This window comes from Schistocerca serialis, chromosome 8 (genome assembly GCF_023864345.2).
Source record: "Schistocerca serialis cubense isolate TAMUIC-IGC-003099 chromosome 8, iqSchSeri2.2, whole genome shotgun sequence".
Classification (NCBI taxonomy): domain Eukaryota; kingdom Metazoa; phylum Arthropoda; class Insecta; order Orthoptera; family Acrididae; genus Schistocerca; species Schistocerca serialis.
This window is the reverse complement of record NC_064645.1, coordinates 349923335-349941342: the sequence shown is the minus strand read 5'-3', so window position 1 is coordinate 349941342 and position 18008 is coordinate 349923335. Positions and strand designations below refer to the sequence as shown.

General features: G+C 52.2%; 1 long non-coding RNA gene and 1 other non-coding gene across 2 annotated transcripts in view; both read right to left on the bottom strand.

Moving 5' to 3' along the window:
- Window positions 1-18008, bottom strand: part of LOC126416090 (uncharacterized) — a 375983-nt gene that overhangs the window by 187985 nt on the left and 169990 nt on the right. The gene's annotated exons all lie outside the window — the stretch shown is intronic.
- LOC126417443 (5.8S ribosomal RNA) lies at window positions 14773-14927 on the bottom strand. Its single transcript, XR_007575565.1, has one exon. It is a non-coding gene; the product is annotated as a 5.8S ribosomal RNA (ribosomal RNA).

Genomic DNA, 18008 nt, shown 5'->3' with positions numbered 1-18008 from the left:
CTCGGAGGAAGGCTGTCCCCTAGTGGTCACTGCAGATTGCTGAGGCTATTCACAACTGTAGGCGAGCTCTCCAGCGTCATAGGCGGCACCCGTCTCTCGAGGCCCTCATCGCCTTTAAGAGGCTCTGTGCCTTCGCCCGTCGTCTTATTACACGGCGTAAGCAGGAGTGCTGGGAGCGGTACGTCTCATCCTAGGGCTCCCGCTTCTGCCCCCCGCTCGTGTGGTCCCATATAAGGCGGATTTATGGACGCCAGACCCCTATGGGTGTCCCTGGGATCTCCTTGGACGGCGCTGTCTGCACGGACGCTGCCGCCATTGCTGAACACCTTGCTGCGCACTTTGCTAAGAGCTCTGCGACTGCAACTTATCCCCCAGCCTTTCGCTCTCTCAAGGAGCGAGCTGAGCAGACGCAGTTATCGTTCTGCATGTGTCGTTCTCAACAATACAATGCTCCTTTCAGCGAGGGGGAATTCCTCGCTGCCCTCGCCGATTTCCCTGATACAGCACCAGGACCGGACTGCTTCCACGCACAGATGCTGAAGCATCTCTCCAGGGACTGCCAGAGACACATCCTCACCATCTTTAATCGCATATGGATTGAGGGTGTGTTCCCGTCGCAATGGCGAGAGGGTCTTATTGTCCCCATCTTGATGCCCAGTGCAGACCCACTGGCAGTGGACAGCTATCGTTCCATTACCCTCACCAACGTTTTGAGCAAATTGTTCGAACGTATGGTGGGGCGGCGTTTGTGTTGGGTCCTTGAGCCGTGCGGTCTCCTTGCTCCATCCCAGGGTGGCTTCTGTCGGGGTCGGTCTCCAGCGGACAATTTGGTGCGGCTGGATCTGCTGTCCGTACGGCTTTTGCCCGACGTCAGCATCTCGTTGCTGTATTTTTCGATCTGCGGAAGGCGTATGACACCACATGGAGGCACCACATCCTCGCCACGTTGCATGAGTGGGTTCTTCATGGTTGGCTCCCGGCTTTTCTTCAAAGCTTTTTATTGCGCCGCTCTTTCCGGGTGCAAGTCGGTGCCACCTCTAGTTCATCTTATACTCTGGAAAATGGGGTCCCGCAGGGCTCGGTGTTGAGCGTCTCCTTATTTCTCGTGGCCATTACTGGTCTGGCTGCAGCAGTGGGGTCGTCGGTGTCCCCTTCTTTGTATGCCGACGACTTCTGAATCTCATTTAGCTCCACGACTACGGGAGTCGCCGAACGCAGGCGTTAGCGTAATGGTTAAGGTGTTGGGCTTCTACGCGAAAGGTTATGAGTTCAAACCTCGTGCGGTGCTTACTATTTTAATTATTTGAAAACAATATCGAAGTGCCTTACTTCATGAATTATATTCATTTGAATGAAATTTTTTGAAATTTCTAGTGCTTTCTCTCTTCATTAACTCTTTTGCTGCTGAAGACACGTGCTCCCCGCATTCCGCGCTGTGCGCGATTTTGTCATCAATGCACTGCTCGCCTGTGCAGACACATGGTGTTCCCACTGCTTTGCCACACTTATCATTCGATTTCACAAAAACTATTTCGCCCAAAAATTTGATTTTTACACGTCTTCTTGACTGATACCTTCCCCCCATAAATGACTTAATTTTGTTTCGATGTTCAACGCAGTTATTATGCAGCATTAAATGTAGTAAACCATTGCACGAAATTTTGAAGAGTTTGCAGAGGTAGAAGTCCATAGCGTATACTTTCCGTATGGTCGATTTTAGATGCCACAATCTTGAGAATGAAATGTGGACGAGATACCTAAATTTCATATAAAATTTACTGTGGAACAATATCTCATTTAATTTAAGTACCACATAGGTGTCGTATGTAATATTGAGAAATATTCTGTAATAAACGTTTTATTTACACCAGATGCGTTTGGCTTTATTTTAAAGCACTTCAATCAATGAATGGTATGGCACATACACATTGCCAAGTCACCTTTCGTAGTTTTGTGCTGCGGTAACACAATATTCAATGTTTGTGTTGGCTGATCAGTGTTTTAGCAAATAAATGATGTTTGTGTGTGCCACATACAAAAATTATATTTGACATAGCTGAGAGCACTTCACTGATAGACGGTATATTCAAGTCCTAATGTTTTTGTAAGTCCACAGTTTTGTTTAATGTATTTTGTGTACTTCCTTTTGATTCATTGAAGTGCTTTAAAATAAAGCCAAACGTGCTCAGTGTAAATAAAACTTTTGTTACAGTCGCGAAAGACGGAATATTTCTCAATATTACATACAACACCTATGTGGTACTTAAATGAGATATTGTTATACAGTAAATTTTATATGAAATTTAGGTATCTTGTCCACGTTTCATTCTCAAGGTTGTGGCAACTAAAATCAACCATATGGAAATATACGCTATGGACTTCTACCTCTGCAAACTCTTCAAAATTTCGTGCAATGGTTTACTACATTTAATGCTGCATAATAACTGCGTTGAACATCGGAACAAAATTAAGTCATTTATAGGGGGAAGGTATCAGTCAAGAAGACACGTAAAAAATCTAATTTTGAGCCAAATAGTTTTTATGGAATCGAATGATAAGTGTGTCAAAGCAGTGGGAACACCATGTGTCTGCACAGGCGAGCAGTGCAGTGACAAAATCGCGCACAGCGCGGAATGCAGGGAGCACGTCCTTGTAACAGCAAGGGTTAATGCGGCCGTGGTGGCTTTACTTCATGAACTGCGCGCTCCCCCCTAAACGTAAGCTTGCGAACTAGCTATACTATGACGCTGCTTCTATTGGCGCGTGCGTCGTGTGCAACTAGCAACGTAGCAGTCTCCCGCGTCTGGGCGGGCATGCGCGAGCCGCCAAGATAAAAGAATTGAACTATAGGCGTTCTAAGACCTTCGCTATGATAGGGAGCAGACATATTGGGCGGTATGACTTTGGCTCATCCCTGGGTTTTTCTTCTGATTTGAGCAGAATACACACATTACCCTTTTTCCACTCATCTGGCACCTTTCTTTCCTGCAGACAGCTGTTATATAGGTCCACCAGGAGATGGGGACTCGTGTGCCAGACCCTCTTTATTATTTTGTCGTCAATATCATCTGGGCCTGTCGCTTTGCCTGGTTTACAGGCCTTTATAGCAGTCCCTGTTTCCTCTGGCGGGAATTCGGGATCTATGTCACTGTTTTCATAATTCTCGTTGGCCATCTTCACCACCTGCTGTTCGACAGTGTCCTCATCTGCATTGTCATCAGGAAGCAGGCTCTGTAGCAATGACCTTATAGTCTCATTCCATGTTATTGTTGTAGTCTGGTCTGTGACTTTTATGTTACTCAGTACATTTTCTGTGCCACGTTTTGGCCGGATTACTTTCTTCACCATGGCCCAGGGGTCATTCTGATCAGTCAGCCACCCACTTTTTCCACATCTTCTCTTTGGCTTGGACGATTTCTTTGTTATATTTGTTTTTCGTCCTGTTATAGTGCTGTTTTGCTTCTTCTGTGGCAGTCTGGTTGTTGCTTCTCCGTGTTCGCTGTAATGTACGTTGTGCAGATATGGTGTCACGCCTCAAGTCGGCAAGAGTTGCACTCCACCATGGAACTGGGTTCTGCACACGAGTTCGCTTTCTCATGGATCTGTTGCAGGATTCATAGATAGCTTCCTGCAGTCAGGGGACAAACGGTGTAAATGGAATGGCTACCAGTGGCCAGTTCTCTGTGGACTTGACAAGCTGTTTGTCAAAGATGGGCCATTTTGCAAAGTTTGTGTTATATGTCGCCAATTTCTCTCTCTCTCTCCTCCTTCGGGGTGCTTTGATTTTGTATGTTATAGCCCTGTGGTCACTTGATGTCCATTCCTCATGAATCATCCAGTTGCACAGGGCTCTGGCTGCTGGTGGAGTACACATTGTCACATCGATGTTGCTTTGTCCATTTGGGCCACAGTATGTTGTGAGGTCTGACATTTCGTTCATCACTATTAGTCCTCTTTGTTCAATGAAGTCTTCAAGCATTCTGCCTGCTTCATCGGTCATGGAGCTATGCCAGACTGGTGAGTTTGCGTTCGAGTCCAGTCCTACTATGACTGGTTTCCCTTCTAGCTGATCCAGGAGAGTGTCTAATTTTTGCAGGAATTCGTTTATAGGTGCCCCATATTGGCAGTATATACTGGCTATGTACATTTCCCCAAATTCTCCGTTAATGCTGGCGACAGCCATGTGAGTATTACTGAAATTTGTCAGCTGCATAGCTGTTATCACTTGAGATCTGGTTGCTATTGCTGCCTTTGGTGGACCATCTTTAGAGTTGTACATAAGTTGGAAGTCTGATGGATATCCACCTACCATGTTATTGAGACAGTAGGGCTCTTGGATCAATAGCACATCTATGTTTTCCTCAAGGATTCGGTGCGCCAGTTGGTCTGGAACTATTCTTGCTCTTTGCCCATTTAACTGTAGTATTTTTATGTCTCTGTACTGTGTTCCTGTCTGCATTCTTCTTCCTTGTTGTGGCACTCCATTGTTATTGTCCATAGTCGATTCTACTGTTTTGTATTGTCTTGATCCTAATGTATTCTGGGCATGTTTTATCAGTCACTGCATGAGTATGCGCCTTCTTCACATGCTTGCAGTTTGCACATTGGGCCTGTTGGTTCTTTTTTGTGCATTCTTTGAAAGTGTGTCCCGATTCTGCACAGTGGCCGCAGGTAGTTTCTGCATTTTTACACTTTGCTGCTGTGTGTCCATGACCCTGAAATTTAAAGCATCTGCTTATATTGTTATAGTCCTGCACTTTGTGAGAGGTGCAATTTATGTAGACGCGACCTTGTTCAGATAGACTGTTCCACACCTTTGTTGTTACTTCCAGCACTAAGTTTGCCTCTTCCCTGTTTCTTGGACCAGTCTTAAACAGTACCTTGATACCCTCCATAACCTCCTCCCTCTGAATGTTAAGTCTTGTGAGGTTTCTCTCATATAATTCCATTTTCAATTCCTCCTCATTTGTGTTCCTCGGAACATCAAAGATTATTATCTTTGGATTTCTCTTCTTTGGATCTGAGACTGTTAATCCAGATTGTGTGACTTCACCACACTTCCTGATTTTATCAACATCCTGGTCATTAGGGACATCGAGGACAATGCCATTTTCTCTGGTCTTCTTGAATCTTGATATGCGAACATCCTTCAGCGATGTTGAAATAAGGTTTCTTACAGTTTCTTCCACTTCCTCTCCAGTTTTCTGATAACCTTCTGCTGGCTTGATCATTAGCACTTTCGAATGTTGCGTTTTTATGGGCTGTTGTTTAGGTGCTGGTTTTGCAGCTGCCTTGCTGGCATAGCTTTCGACCTCAGATGAAGCTTTTGTTTCCAGAGTCTTCACGCACCTTAACTCTGTTTTGAGTTCTAGGATCTCTATCTGATACTTCTTTAGTATCTGCTCGTATTCAGATTGCTTCCCTAGAATGAATCCTTTTTGTCCATTGTTTATCTTGTTTGTGTCATTAAAAATGAAGGCTTCCATCTCTTCCCTGATGTTCATCATTTCCTGGAGATCTGGGCATCTTCCTGAGTCCTCCTTGTCTGTGGTGACCACAGAGTTTGCACCAGGTTCATTAGCTGCTCCGAGACTCTCTTTGCTGAGCCCCATTTTGGGGCAGTTCCTCTGGTGTGCTCAGTCCTTCAGGCCGTGATATCGTTTAAGGGCGTTAATGGCTCGTAGACAAGTCGATTCTCACCACCCAACACACTACCCTATCTGCTAAATATGTTTTCTTATCTATCATAGAATTACGAGATGTAACAATAATTTTTGCACTGCTTTTTGCTACACTCGTGACTTAAATTTATGTCATTTAGTTTCTCAGACTTATTTAGCAAGTGATGGAAAGCAAGATCATATTTGAACAAGGGGAAGACTACACTATCAGTGTATTACCTAATAAGATTTTAAGAGCTACTGTATCGGTAGAAAACTTGCAGTTTTCTCTCACTGCTCGTATGCACGCGCACGCTGGCTACTCAGCACACACAAGATTCCTTTTAAAACCTAAATGCCTAACCTACAGCACAAGAGACATCTTGAAACACTAAACACTGGTTTGAAATGAGCAGGAAGTAAGCTACAGAATGATATGCACAATGGTTATTTGTACCTTTGGTAACGGCATGAATTTTGCCGATTACTGTATCCACATTCCGGCAAGCTGCACGGTACACACATCACTTCCACAAGCCCTAATCTTAAACTAACACAACCAAAAAACAGAAGTAACAACCTATCATCTACGGGAGAATTTGTTTATTAAATAGTATCTTAAGAACAGGGGTAGCAGAAGGAAAAATCGGATGCGCACGCCTCCCAGCCGAGCAGTACGCACTGCTCCACGATTTTAATTTCAGTTACTAACGTTACACGCCATTGGCACCGAGGAAGACATTATGTGAAGATAGAAGAATCTTACGTACTAGAAGAATATTTATATATTTACTATTGGTGAGTAAGCAGCGGCAGAGTGCCGATTTGATTTATGTGAACCCGCGTTTAGGCATGCGGGTACTATCGGTCACACTGGACAAAAGTGGCTGCTGTTCGGAAAGTGTGAGAGAGACGTAGCCTTTTCTCGGCGGGGATCGAGAGGGTAATAAACGGGCTTCTAGACAGTGCACATGGCATTTACCTTCAACTTATTTCTGTATTGGGTAACAGTTTCTTAACCGCGTGAAGGACTGCGGACTGTGACAGAAAACAGAGGGTATGTCTTACTCCATGAAAGGAAAGTACTTCTTAAACTGCTCCATTTGAGAGGGGATTAAGCTGGGTACACGGCCCTGATGCTCAGTTTTTTGCTCGAGAAGCCGCTGTCCCTATTTATACGAGTGACCAGACACAGCGCGGCAAGCGCGGCTGAACGGCAACGCGTGTGCGCGGCCGTAGGGAAAACCGATATAATTGCTAAATCTTGAAAGAGACACCCTAATTTTCCTACGTCTTCTGATGGAGCATGGGGACGTTTACAAACCGGTGGGCTCAGATTTTTTTCTCCGCCAGGTTTTTGGGTGATTATCGGCAACTTCCGGTCACCACGTGGTTACCACGTATTCTTCGCTACGATTGTCTGTAACTTTGAAACTAACAAAGGAAGATACAGTTTTTTAGGCACTATCTGATAGAGAAAAACCCCAACAATCCAGCCGTGTGCTTGGAAGCTAGCTAACCCCTTGCACTGGACGGATGGGAACGGATTTCTAAACACACGCGGAACGCGCGGCAGACAAAGGGCAGCTCACGACCACCAGTTTCTGGGCGCAGTGGACCACTTTACCGTGCATTATCAACTGAAATACGGTTATTGCGCCCCTTCAGTCCCACTCAGGTGGAAAAATCCCCGAAATTTAGGTACATCATGGGATTAGGAAAACATCAATAATTACAAAAAAGGATAGAAATACCTGTTGGATGATGCAGGTAATGCGTCAGCGACGTTGCACGATGTAGTCTGCGTCGATGAAGCACTTAACAAACATCAAAAACTCGATAAATATGCAAAAAAACACCGAAATTTCGAATTTCGAAAATGTCACGATAACTCAAAAACGGTTTGGCGACGGCAAAAAAAAAAAAAAAAAAAAAAAAATTCTACACACGTTGTATGGTCACAACGCGAAGCTCTGTGCCAAATTTCAGATCGTTCGCACACGTTTTTCCCACCCAAAACGCCGAAAGAACGGGAGCACAAGCGACGCTCGACCGCACGCGACGAAGACGCGGAATAAATAGGGACAGCGGGAATCTCGTTAATCCACTCATGCGCGTCACTAATTAGATGACGAGGCATTTGGCTATTTCTAGCCGTCTTTATTCCGTAGAATAATACGATACATAAGTACACATGTAAAGTGCATAGATGGTGTGTACTACGCCAGTGTCCACCACCGAGGTGGGGACTTATGTATATAAGGAAGAAAACACTAATAAACAAACAAAGACAAAAGAACAAAGGAACAAAGATGGGTTATTCCTCCTGTGGATAGGCCCCAGGAGTCAAGGCGAAGAGATAACCAGCAGCCTATCCGACGCCGGCTCGTTCCATCGTGCTTGCGCCGTCATGTGTTCGAAAATCCGATAGCTCGTGCAGCAGCTCTGCAGTACCCTTGTGCTAAGTACCGCCAGTTCTCGGGGTCGAGATCAAAGTGTAGAGAGGTCCCTCGCCGACGCTGGAGACCAAACACCCCTCCAGTTCAATGTTGCGGTGGACACAGTAACCTCCTCGACATCTCGGTGCAGGTTGGAGATGGCACGCCTGATGGACGGCGTGTCGTAGTAGGCCGCCATCTGTGAGTGACACCAGTCGAGCCGGAGATGGTCTCCGACTACCTGGGCGTCGATCACGCGGGCGATGCCGTCTTTAACCGCCACCACGTCAGGCTTGCAGATTCCCTCAGGTGTTCGGAGGTAGGGCTCCACAGAGACGTTGAAGCCCCACTGCACGAGTCCACGAGCGACATAACGCACGATCGCGTCATGTCGTTTAACTCGGGACCCGTGCGTCCTGAAGCAAGCCTGTAGTACGTGGTTGGCGGTCTCCACGGCTTGGCAGCCCACGCGACATCTGGTGTCCGCCTCCCGCCCCCGACTGCGCCGCGCCCTCGTCGCGAAGGCGTTGATACGGGCGCGGAGGGCGTCGATGTAATCACGCCCAGATAGCAGGCGACTGGTGTCGGCGACCCATTGGTGTTGCCTCTTGACGGCGGCAGAAGATGACAGCGCTGCACCGTCAATGGCAACGTGCAGGCGTGCGGCCCACATCTCTCCAACCTGCGTCGACGATTTGAGGTGGCCCTCCCACGTAAGGTGCCGCTCCAGCACCTCAATCTCACGCTGTACCTCGTCTAGGCCTGCACCGTCGAAGGCTGACCCTGTCTTCTTCAACGCTAGGAGACGGGACTGGCGAAGGATTGGTCCCATCCATCGGCATGATGGGATGCCGAGGCCCCCCTGGGCAACAGGAGCGTGGAAGTAGCCCAGGGGCGTGTCCGCCGGACGGCGGAACCATCTCCTGACGGCGGCCCTGATGGTCACGTCGGCCGCTTTCAGGGCACCCACTCGGGTGCGACTGAGAGCCAGCCCATGGTACAGGCCAGGCAGGAGCACATGTGTGAGAGCGGAGAGGCGCTGTTGCGGCTTAAGCGGAGCTCGGGAAATGACGTCAAGCTGTTATCCCAGGTGGCGTCGGGGATTGAAGACGCAGCGACCGGCGGTGGAGAATTGCAGCCCCAGGTACCAGAAGGTTTCACCCACACGCAGGGCAGGCACAGTGGGGTTGCCTGCCTTGAAGGTAACATCTGCGTCTACCTTCACCTTCTTGTCGCGTCCAGACACGACCAAGGCGAGGGTGAAACACTTCCGGGCGTTGATCTGCAGCCCCAGGTGTGCGAGGGCTGCGACGGCTGCGTCGATGAGGGACTGCAAGCCCCTCGCGGTCGATGCGAACAGCAAGACGTCATCTGCAAAGGCCGCAGTGTTGACTCTGCGACCAAGGATCCGAGCTCCGATGTGGGAGGGAAGTTGACTCAAGACGTAGTCCACCGCAAAATTGAAGAGGAGGGGGGAGAGGGGATCGCCCTGACGTATGCCCCTTGATGGCTGCACAGACACTCCCACGCCGGCGCCGCCCGCTATCACCGTCGTGCTGCCCTCTTAGCACCTCTCGACGTACTCGATAAAGCAATCCGGCAGGCCATGCGCCCTCAGCACAGGGCGGAGGGCAGCATGATCCACCGAATCAAATGCTTTAGAGACGTCGATCGACGCCACAAAAACAGAGCGACAGGAGCGGACCGCGTCGGTGAGAGCAGTGTCTAAGATGGTGTTTTCCAACATCCCATCCCGGGGGATGAATGCCCGCTGACGTTCGTCCACAGCACACGCACGCATCAGGCGTGACGCGAGAACCTTGTGAAAGGTCCGCGCCAGGACCGAGCAGACGGTAATGGGGCGAAAGTCAGAGGGGGATGTTGGTGCAGCCGTTTTGGGGAGAAGTGACGTCCACGCGCGAGGCAGACGCTCAGGAAGGGCGCGGGCCAGGAGGAATACATTCATGACTTTCACCAGGACTTCATGCGGCAGGTGCCGTAGCTCCGCTGGAGTAAGTCCGTCCGGCCCGGCTGCCGATCCCCTGGGCGGCAAGGTAGCAGCGACCTCCTCATATGTGACCGGCTCCCAAAGGCACTCAAGAGCGACAGGCTCCGAGTGCGGGAGGAGGCGGTCCCGGATGAAGCCCGCAGTGGAAATGGGCTTCTTCGTGAAGAGGTCCGCCCAGAAGTCCAGCAGACCGGGGATGTTATGTGGCGGCTGCAGCAAGGTGCCATCCAACAGGCAACGCACACAACGTGCACGCGACCTGCGGAAGGCATCCTGCGTCCGCGCGTACTCCCAGCGGCGCCGCTTGCGCTTCTGCAGCGGCGGAGCGGCAGGCGGCCGCTTGGATGGCAGGCGCGGCCGCTGCGTCCTGGTGTTCGTCCTCTCCCCCCTGGACCCGACCGACGCAAGGGCATCCGGGAGCATGGCCAGGATGACATCAGGCGGCGTGCCCCGCCCCAGACCAATGACTCGGTCTAGAGCTGAGAAACGCTGGGCGGAAGCAGGGAGCTCCGCCAGATGATCCCAGATGGCGGCGTCAGTCGGCCCCTCCGTTAGCAGCCCGGTGGTGTCGACCGCGAAGTCCTCAGCTGCGTTATTGGACGGCGCAGCGCCATCGCCCGCGTCGGGCAGCGGCCTCTCCGCTCCCCGGCGGGACGCCGGCTCATCCCACCGACCGATCTCAAGTGCCTCCATGAAGTCGCGGACCAGCTGCTTATAGGCAGCCTTCCGCCGTTGGCACTTGATTGCCTCTAGCGTTCGGTCGGGGAACATCCTAGTCAGCTCTTGGTTGACAAAGAAGAACCATGCGTCCCTCTCAAGGAACAGTTCCGCCTCTGCTTTGGCGAGCGACATGACTACTTCTTCGGTCCACCTCGCGTGATGCCTCTCCGTGATGATCTCCGCGTTGGCGGCCGCTAGGTGTTGGCGGCGCCGGTGGACCCCGAGACCGTTTTTGGTGGTAAATCTGCGGTGGCACTCACTGCAGGCAAAAGAGGCTATACAAGCTATCAGATCTTCGTCACAGCCGGTTGGCCGGATAGGTGCTGGGGAAGCTGGGGTGGCACCTTCAGCGGAAGGGCCACCATTTTCATTTCTTTCTATTCTGCCCCCAACTTAAAGGGATAATGCGAGGGGGGGCTGGTAATCCCCCCCCCCCCAAGCCCCTGGCGCGTCTTCCACTCTGCGAAAATCAGCGGGCCCACGTGAAGGGGAGAAGACCGCAGGAGAGGAGAGGCTAAGAGGGCTAGGCCCATGTATTGCTCATCTCTCTCCCATTAGCTACAACCCTAGGAAGGCACCTCACAGCAGCAGCACGACTCCATCAAAACCGCACTTCGAAAAGCCGAGTCCGGATGCAGCCACGCCGCCGCCACTTGGCTAGGTGTGTGGACAGCCTCGTGGCTATCTTGTCCAAGTTATTATACTGCCACTGGTGGGGCAACGAAGCAATCATGTCCGGGTCCTCTTCCTAGCAATGCCTTCTACAGATGTCACGGAAGGGTGCTCATTCTTGTCGAGTCATGCGCCAAACTGTACGCATTACATGCTGGTGTATTCTAACACCCGCTGTTATGGTGTTGCAGACCAGTTCCCTGATGAGGAACTGGCGAAGATGGAACCGGCTCCATATAGCCTTATAACAAGAGTCATAGTTACTCCCACCGTTTACCCGCGCTTGCTTGAATTTCTTCATATTGACATTCAGAGCACTGGGCAGAAATCACATTGCGTCAACACCCGCTAGGGCCATCGCAATGCTTTGTTTTAATTAGACAGTCGGATTCCCCCAGTCCGTGCCAGTTCTGAGTTGATCGTTGAATGGCGGTCAAAGAGAATCCGCACACCCGCGCGCCCCCGGAGGAGCACGCTAAGGCGGACGCGGCCTCACAGCAAGGAAGATCCGTGGGAGGCCAAGGCACGGGACCAAGCTCGGATCCTGCACGCAGGTTGAAGCACCGGGGCGCGAACGCCGCGCAGGCGCACGCATCCTGCACCGCCGGCCAGCACGAGGCCGACCATTACCGGCACCCCTACGGCACTCACCTCGCCCAGGCCCGGCACGTTAGCGCTGACCCACTTCCCGACCAAGCCCGACACGCCCCGATCCTCAGAGCCAATCCTTATCCCGAAGTTACGGATCAAGTTTGCTGACTTCCCTTACCTACATTATTCTATCGACCAGAGGCTCTTCACCTTTGAGACCTGCTGCACATAAGGGTACGAACCAGCGTGACACCTCCACGTGGCCCTCTCCCGGATTTTCAAGGACCGAGGCGAATATCGGGACACCGCCGCAACTGCGGTGCTCTTCGCGTTCCAACCCCTATCTCCCTGCTAGAGGATTCCAGGGAACTCGAACGCTCATGCAGATAAGAAAACTCTTCCCCGATCTCCCGACGGCAGCTCCGGGTCCTTTTGAGCTACCCCGACGAGCATCTCTAAAAGAGGGGCCCAACTTGTATCGGTTCCGCTGCCTGGTTCCGGAATAGGAACTGGATTCCCTTTCGTCCAACAGGGGCCAGCACAAATTGCATCATGCTATGATGGCCCCCATCAACATCGGATTTCTCCTAGGGCTTAGGATCGACTGACTCGTGTGCAACGGCTGTTCACACGAAACCCTTCTCCGCGTCAGCCCTCCAGGGCCTCGCTAGAGTATTTGCTACTACCACCAAGATCTGCACCGACGGCGGCTCCAGGCAGGCTCACGCCCAGACCCTTCTGCGCCCACCGCCAGGACCCTCCGACTCGTCAGGGCTTCGCGGCCGGCCGCAAGGACCGGCCATGACTGCCAGACTGACGGCCGAGTATAGGCACGACGCTTCAGCGCCATCCATTGTCAGGGCTAGTTGCTTCGGCAGGTGAGTTGTTACACACTCCTTAGCGGATTCCGACTTCCATGGCCACCGTCCTGCTATCTTAAGCAACCAACGCCTTTCATGGTTTCCCATGAGCGTCGATTCGGGCGCCTTAACTCGGCGTTTGGTTCATCCCACAGCGCCAGTTCTGCTTACCAAAAGTGGCCCACTTGGCACTCCGATCCGAGTCGTTTGCTCGCGGCTTCAGCATATCAAGCAAGCCGGAGATCTCACCCATTTAAAGTTTGAGAATAGGTTGAGGTCGTTTCGGCCCAAGGCCTCTAATCGTTCGCTTTACCGGATGAGACCCGTATGAGCACCAGCTATCCTGAGGGAAACTTCAGAGGGAACCAGCTACTAGATGGTTCGATTTGTCTTTCGCTCCTATACCCAGCCCCAACGATCGATTTGCATGTCAGAATCGCTACGGACCTCCATCAGGGTTTCCCCTGGCTTCGTCCTGGCCAGGCATAGTTCACCATCTTTCGGGTCCCAACGTGTACACTCTAGGTGCGCCTCACCTCGCAATGAGGACGAGACGCCCCGGGAGTGCGGAGGCCGCCGCCGAGTGAAGGACGGGGAAGCCCCATCCTCCCTCGGCCCGCACAAGGCGAGACCTTCACTTTCATTACGCCTTTAGGTTTCGTACAGCCCAATGACTCGCGCACATGTTAGACTCCTTGGTCCGTGTTTCAAGACGGGTCGTGAAATTGTCCAAAGCTGAAGCGCTGCTGACGGGAGCGGTTATTCCGCCCGAGAGCATCCCGAGCCAACAGCGGCGCGGGTCCGGGGCCGGGCCAGGTAGGTCCGTCATCTGGGAAGAACCGCGCGCGCTTGCCGGGAGATCGAGCGCCCAAAGGGGCGAATCGACTCCTCCAGATATACCGCCGGGCAGCCAGCCAACACCGGGGCTCTGCCCAACAGACGCGAACCGAGGCCCACGGAGGGACAGGCTGCGCACCCGGGCCGTAGGCCGGCACCCAGCGGGTCGCGACGTCCTACTATGGGAGAAATGCGGCCCACCGCACACCAGAACGGCCCCACCCCGCGGCGAGTGGAAAGGCATCCGGACACGACCCCGCCGCGGATTGCTCCGCGCGGGCGGCCGGCCCCATCTGCCGAGGGCGGAGGCCAGTGGCCGGATGGGCGTGAATCTCACCCGTTCGACCTTTCAGACTTCTCACGTTTACCCCAGAACGGTTTCACGTACTTTTGAACTCTCTCTTCAAAGTTCTTTTCAACTTTCCCTCACGGTACTTGTTCGCTATCGGTCTCGTGGTCATATTCAGTCTCAGATGGTGTTTACCACCCACTTGGAGCTGCACTCTGAAGCAACCCGACTCGAAGGAGAGGTCCCGCCAACGCTCGCACCGGCCGCTACAGGCCTGGCACCCTCTACGGGCCGTGGCCTCATTCAAGTTGGACTTGGGCTCGGCGCGAGGCGTCGGGGTAGTGGACCCTCCCAAACACCACATGCCACGACAGGCGGCAGCCTGCGGGGTTCGGTGCTGGACTCTTCCCTGTTCGCTCGCCGCTAATGGGGGAATCCTTGTTAGTTTCTTTTCCTCCACTTAGTAATACACTTAAATTCAGCAGGTAGTCTCGCCTGCTCTGAGGTCGTTGTACGAGGTGTCGCACGCCTCACCGCCAGCCGGCTGTGCACGCTACCGAGTAAGTACCGGTATGCGAACCGCCAGGCGACGGGCGCGCATCGCACGTTTAAGGAGACGCGGCCGGCCCCACAGGCGGCCGCGACACTCCCAGGTCTGCGAAGCGGGGCAAACGCCGCGCGCTTCAGTATACGTAGCCGACCCTCAGGCAGACGTGGCCCGGGAACGGAATCCATGGACCGCAATGTGCGTTCGAAACGTCGATGTTCATGTGTCCTGCAGTTCACATGTCGACGCGCAATTTGCTGCGTTCTTCATCGACCCACGAGCCGAGTGATCCACCGTCCTGGGTGATCTTTTCATAGTTTCCACTGTCATAGGCGGGACGTAGGCGTGTGGCGGCCCCTGTTCCAGCGTTCTGTGTCCAACGGCCTCACGGCCGATGGGCGTCGTACGGCTCCACACCGGAGCGAAAAGGCACTCGGGCGAAAGTCATTCAAAACCGGCGCCAGGCGCCAAGTGCCGCAGGCCAGCCGCTCCAGAGCTTCAGCGCTCGTACCACACAACATTTCCGCTAGTTTTGAGTAGCACGCGTGGTTCCGCACGCGGCGCACGGCTACTGCGAGCCGTACAGGTAGCGTGTTGCGCGACACGACACGCACATCGAAAGACATGTAGTCTAGTCGGTAATGATCCTTCCGCAGGTTCACCTACGGAAACCTTGTTCCGACATTTACTTCCTCTAAATGATCAAGTTTGGTCATCTTTCCGGTAGCATCGGCAACGACAGAGTCAATGCCGCGTACCAGTCCGAAGACCTCACTACATCATTCAATCGGTAGTAGCGACGGGCGGTGTGTACAAAGGGCAGGGACGTAATCAACGCGAGCTTATGACTCGCGCTTACTGGGAATTCCTCGTTGATGGGGAACAATTGCAAGCCCCAATCCCTAGCACGAAGGAGGTTCAGCGGGTTACCCCGACCTTTCGGCCTAGGAAGACACGCTGATTCCTTCAGTGTAGCGCGCGTGCGGCCCAGAACATCTAAGGGCATCACAGACCTGTTATTGCTCAATCTCGTGCGGCTAGAAGCCGCCTGTCCCTCTAAGAAGAAAAGTAATCGCTGACAGCACGAAGGATGTCACGCGACTAGTTAGCAGGCTAGAGTTTCGTTCGTTATCGGAATTAACCAGACAAATCGCTCCACCAACTAAGAACGGCCATGCACCACCACCCACCGAATCAAGAAAGAGCTATCAATCTGTCAATCCTTCCGGTGTCCGGGCCTGGTGAGGTTTCCCGTGTTGAGTCAAATTAAGCCGCAGGCTCCACTCCTGGTGGTGCCCTTCCGTCAATTCCTTTAAGTTTCAGCTTTGCAACCATACTTCCCCCGGAACCCAAAACTTTGGTTTCCCAGAGGCTGCCCGCCGAGTCATCGGAGGAACTGCGGCGGAACGCTGGCTGGCATCGTTTATGGTTAGAAGTAGGGCGGTATCTGATCGCCTTCGAACCTCTAACTTTCGTTCTTGATTAATGAAAACATACTTGGCAAATGCTTTCGCTTCTGTTCGTCTTGCGACGATCCAAGAATTTCCCCTCTAACGTCGCAATACGAATGCCCCCGCCTGTCCCTATTAATCATTACCTTGGGTTCCGAAAACCAACAAAATAGAACCGAGGTCCTATTCCATTATTCCATGCACACAGTATTCAGGCGGGCTTGCCTGCTTTAAGCACTCTAGTTTGTTCAAAGTAAACGTGCCGGCCCACCGAGACGCTCAATAAAGAGCACCCTGGTAGGATTTCAACGGGGTCCGCCTCGGGACGCACGAGCACGCACGAGGCGGTCGCACGCCTTCGGCTCGCCCCACCGGCAGGACGTCCCACGATACATGCCAGTTAAACACCGACGGGCGGTGAACCAACAGCGTGGGACACAATTCCAACTACGAGCTTTTTAACCGCAACAACTTTAATATACGCTATTGGAGCTGGAGTTACCGCGGCTGCTGGCACCAGTCTTGCCCTCCAATAGATACTCGTTAAAGGATTTAAAGTGTACTCATTCCGATTACGGGGCCTCGGATGAGTCCCGTATCGTTATTTTTCGTCACTACCTCCCCGTGCCGGGAGTGGGTAATTTGCGCGCCTGCTGCCTTCCTTGGATGTGGTAGCCGTTTCTCAGGCTCCCTCTCCAGAATCGAACCCCGATTCCCCGTTACCCGTTACAACCATGGTAGGCGCAGAACCTACCATCGACAGTTGATAAGGCAGACATTTGAAAGATGCGTCGCCGGTACGAGGACCGTGCGATCAGCCCAAAGTTATTCAGAGTCACCAAGGCAAACGGACCGGACGAGCCGACAGATTGGTTTTGATCTAATAAAAGCGTCCCTTCCATCTCTGGTCGGCACTCTGTTTTTTTTTATTTTTTTTATCTTTATTTCCAAAAGCTTATTGATCATACAATGTAGCCCACTACCTTATGTGATTAGTGGGCCGTAATACATCTACATTTATTCATTTTATTGCAGCTATTCTACGTATGATTTAGTAACTAGTTAGTAAGAGCACTATATGGGAACTACAATGGGCATAGTAATATGTTATTAAGTACTAAGTGGTAACCTAACTAACTATGCACTATCCCCCTGCGGGTTTGGGGGTGAGAATAGGCCCATGGTATTCCTGCCTGTCGTAAGAGGCGACTAAAAGGAGTCTCAAACGTTTCGGCCTTATGTGATGGTCCCCTGTCGGGTTTGACCTCCATATCTCCAAATTTTTCCGAAGAGCGAGCCGATTGGGGAACGGCGCCTTATTTGGTGCATTGTGTCTGTGTTGTGTTGAGAACTTTCGCCATCTTATTCGTCGTTGCATTACAGTCTTGCCCGCTCTCCATCGCTTGGGCATGGATGCGCTCCTGCGTCCACTTTCTGCCAAGCACTGTGCAGGGCCATTTTCTGCACTGACGACGCCCATGGACCACATGTCACCTAACATCCAGCACGGTAGCCAGTCCGTTGTGGTGGGGTCGCCATGTACCCTCTTGGTTGTAGCCCCCTGACAACACAGGGGTCGCTCTACTGATGCCTGCGCCGTTCACTCCCCACATATGCCAAGGAGTAGATGCCCATCTCCCTGGGGCATCAGGACTCCCGGCAATGGCCATCCTGCCAGGTGGCTATTGCTGTGGCTGGGTGGCGCCCGTGGGGAGGGCCCTTGGTCGGAGTAGGTGGTATCAGGGCGGATGACCCGCAATGAAGCGTGGTACATCATCTATCGCTGGTGGGCCTCCACCAGCAGTCTCTAAGCGATCGAGGTCTAACCCTCAACGGGAAAAAATTTGATCAGAGATCGTTTCCCTCCCTAGCTACTCCATGGGAGGAACGTCTTGCTAAAGAAGGCAGTGGAGAATATTCACCCCGGTACCTCGT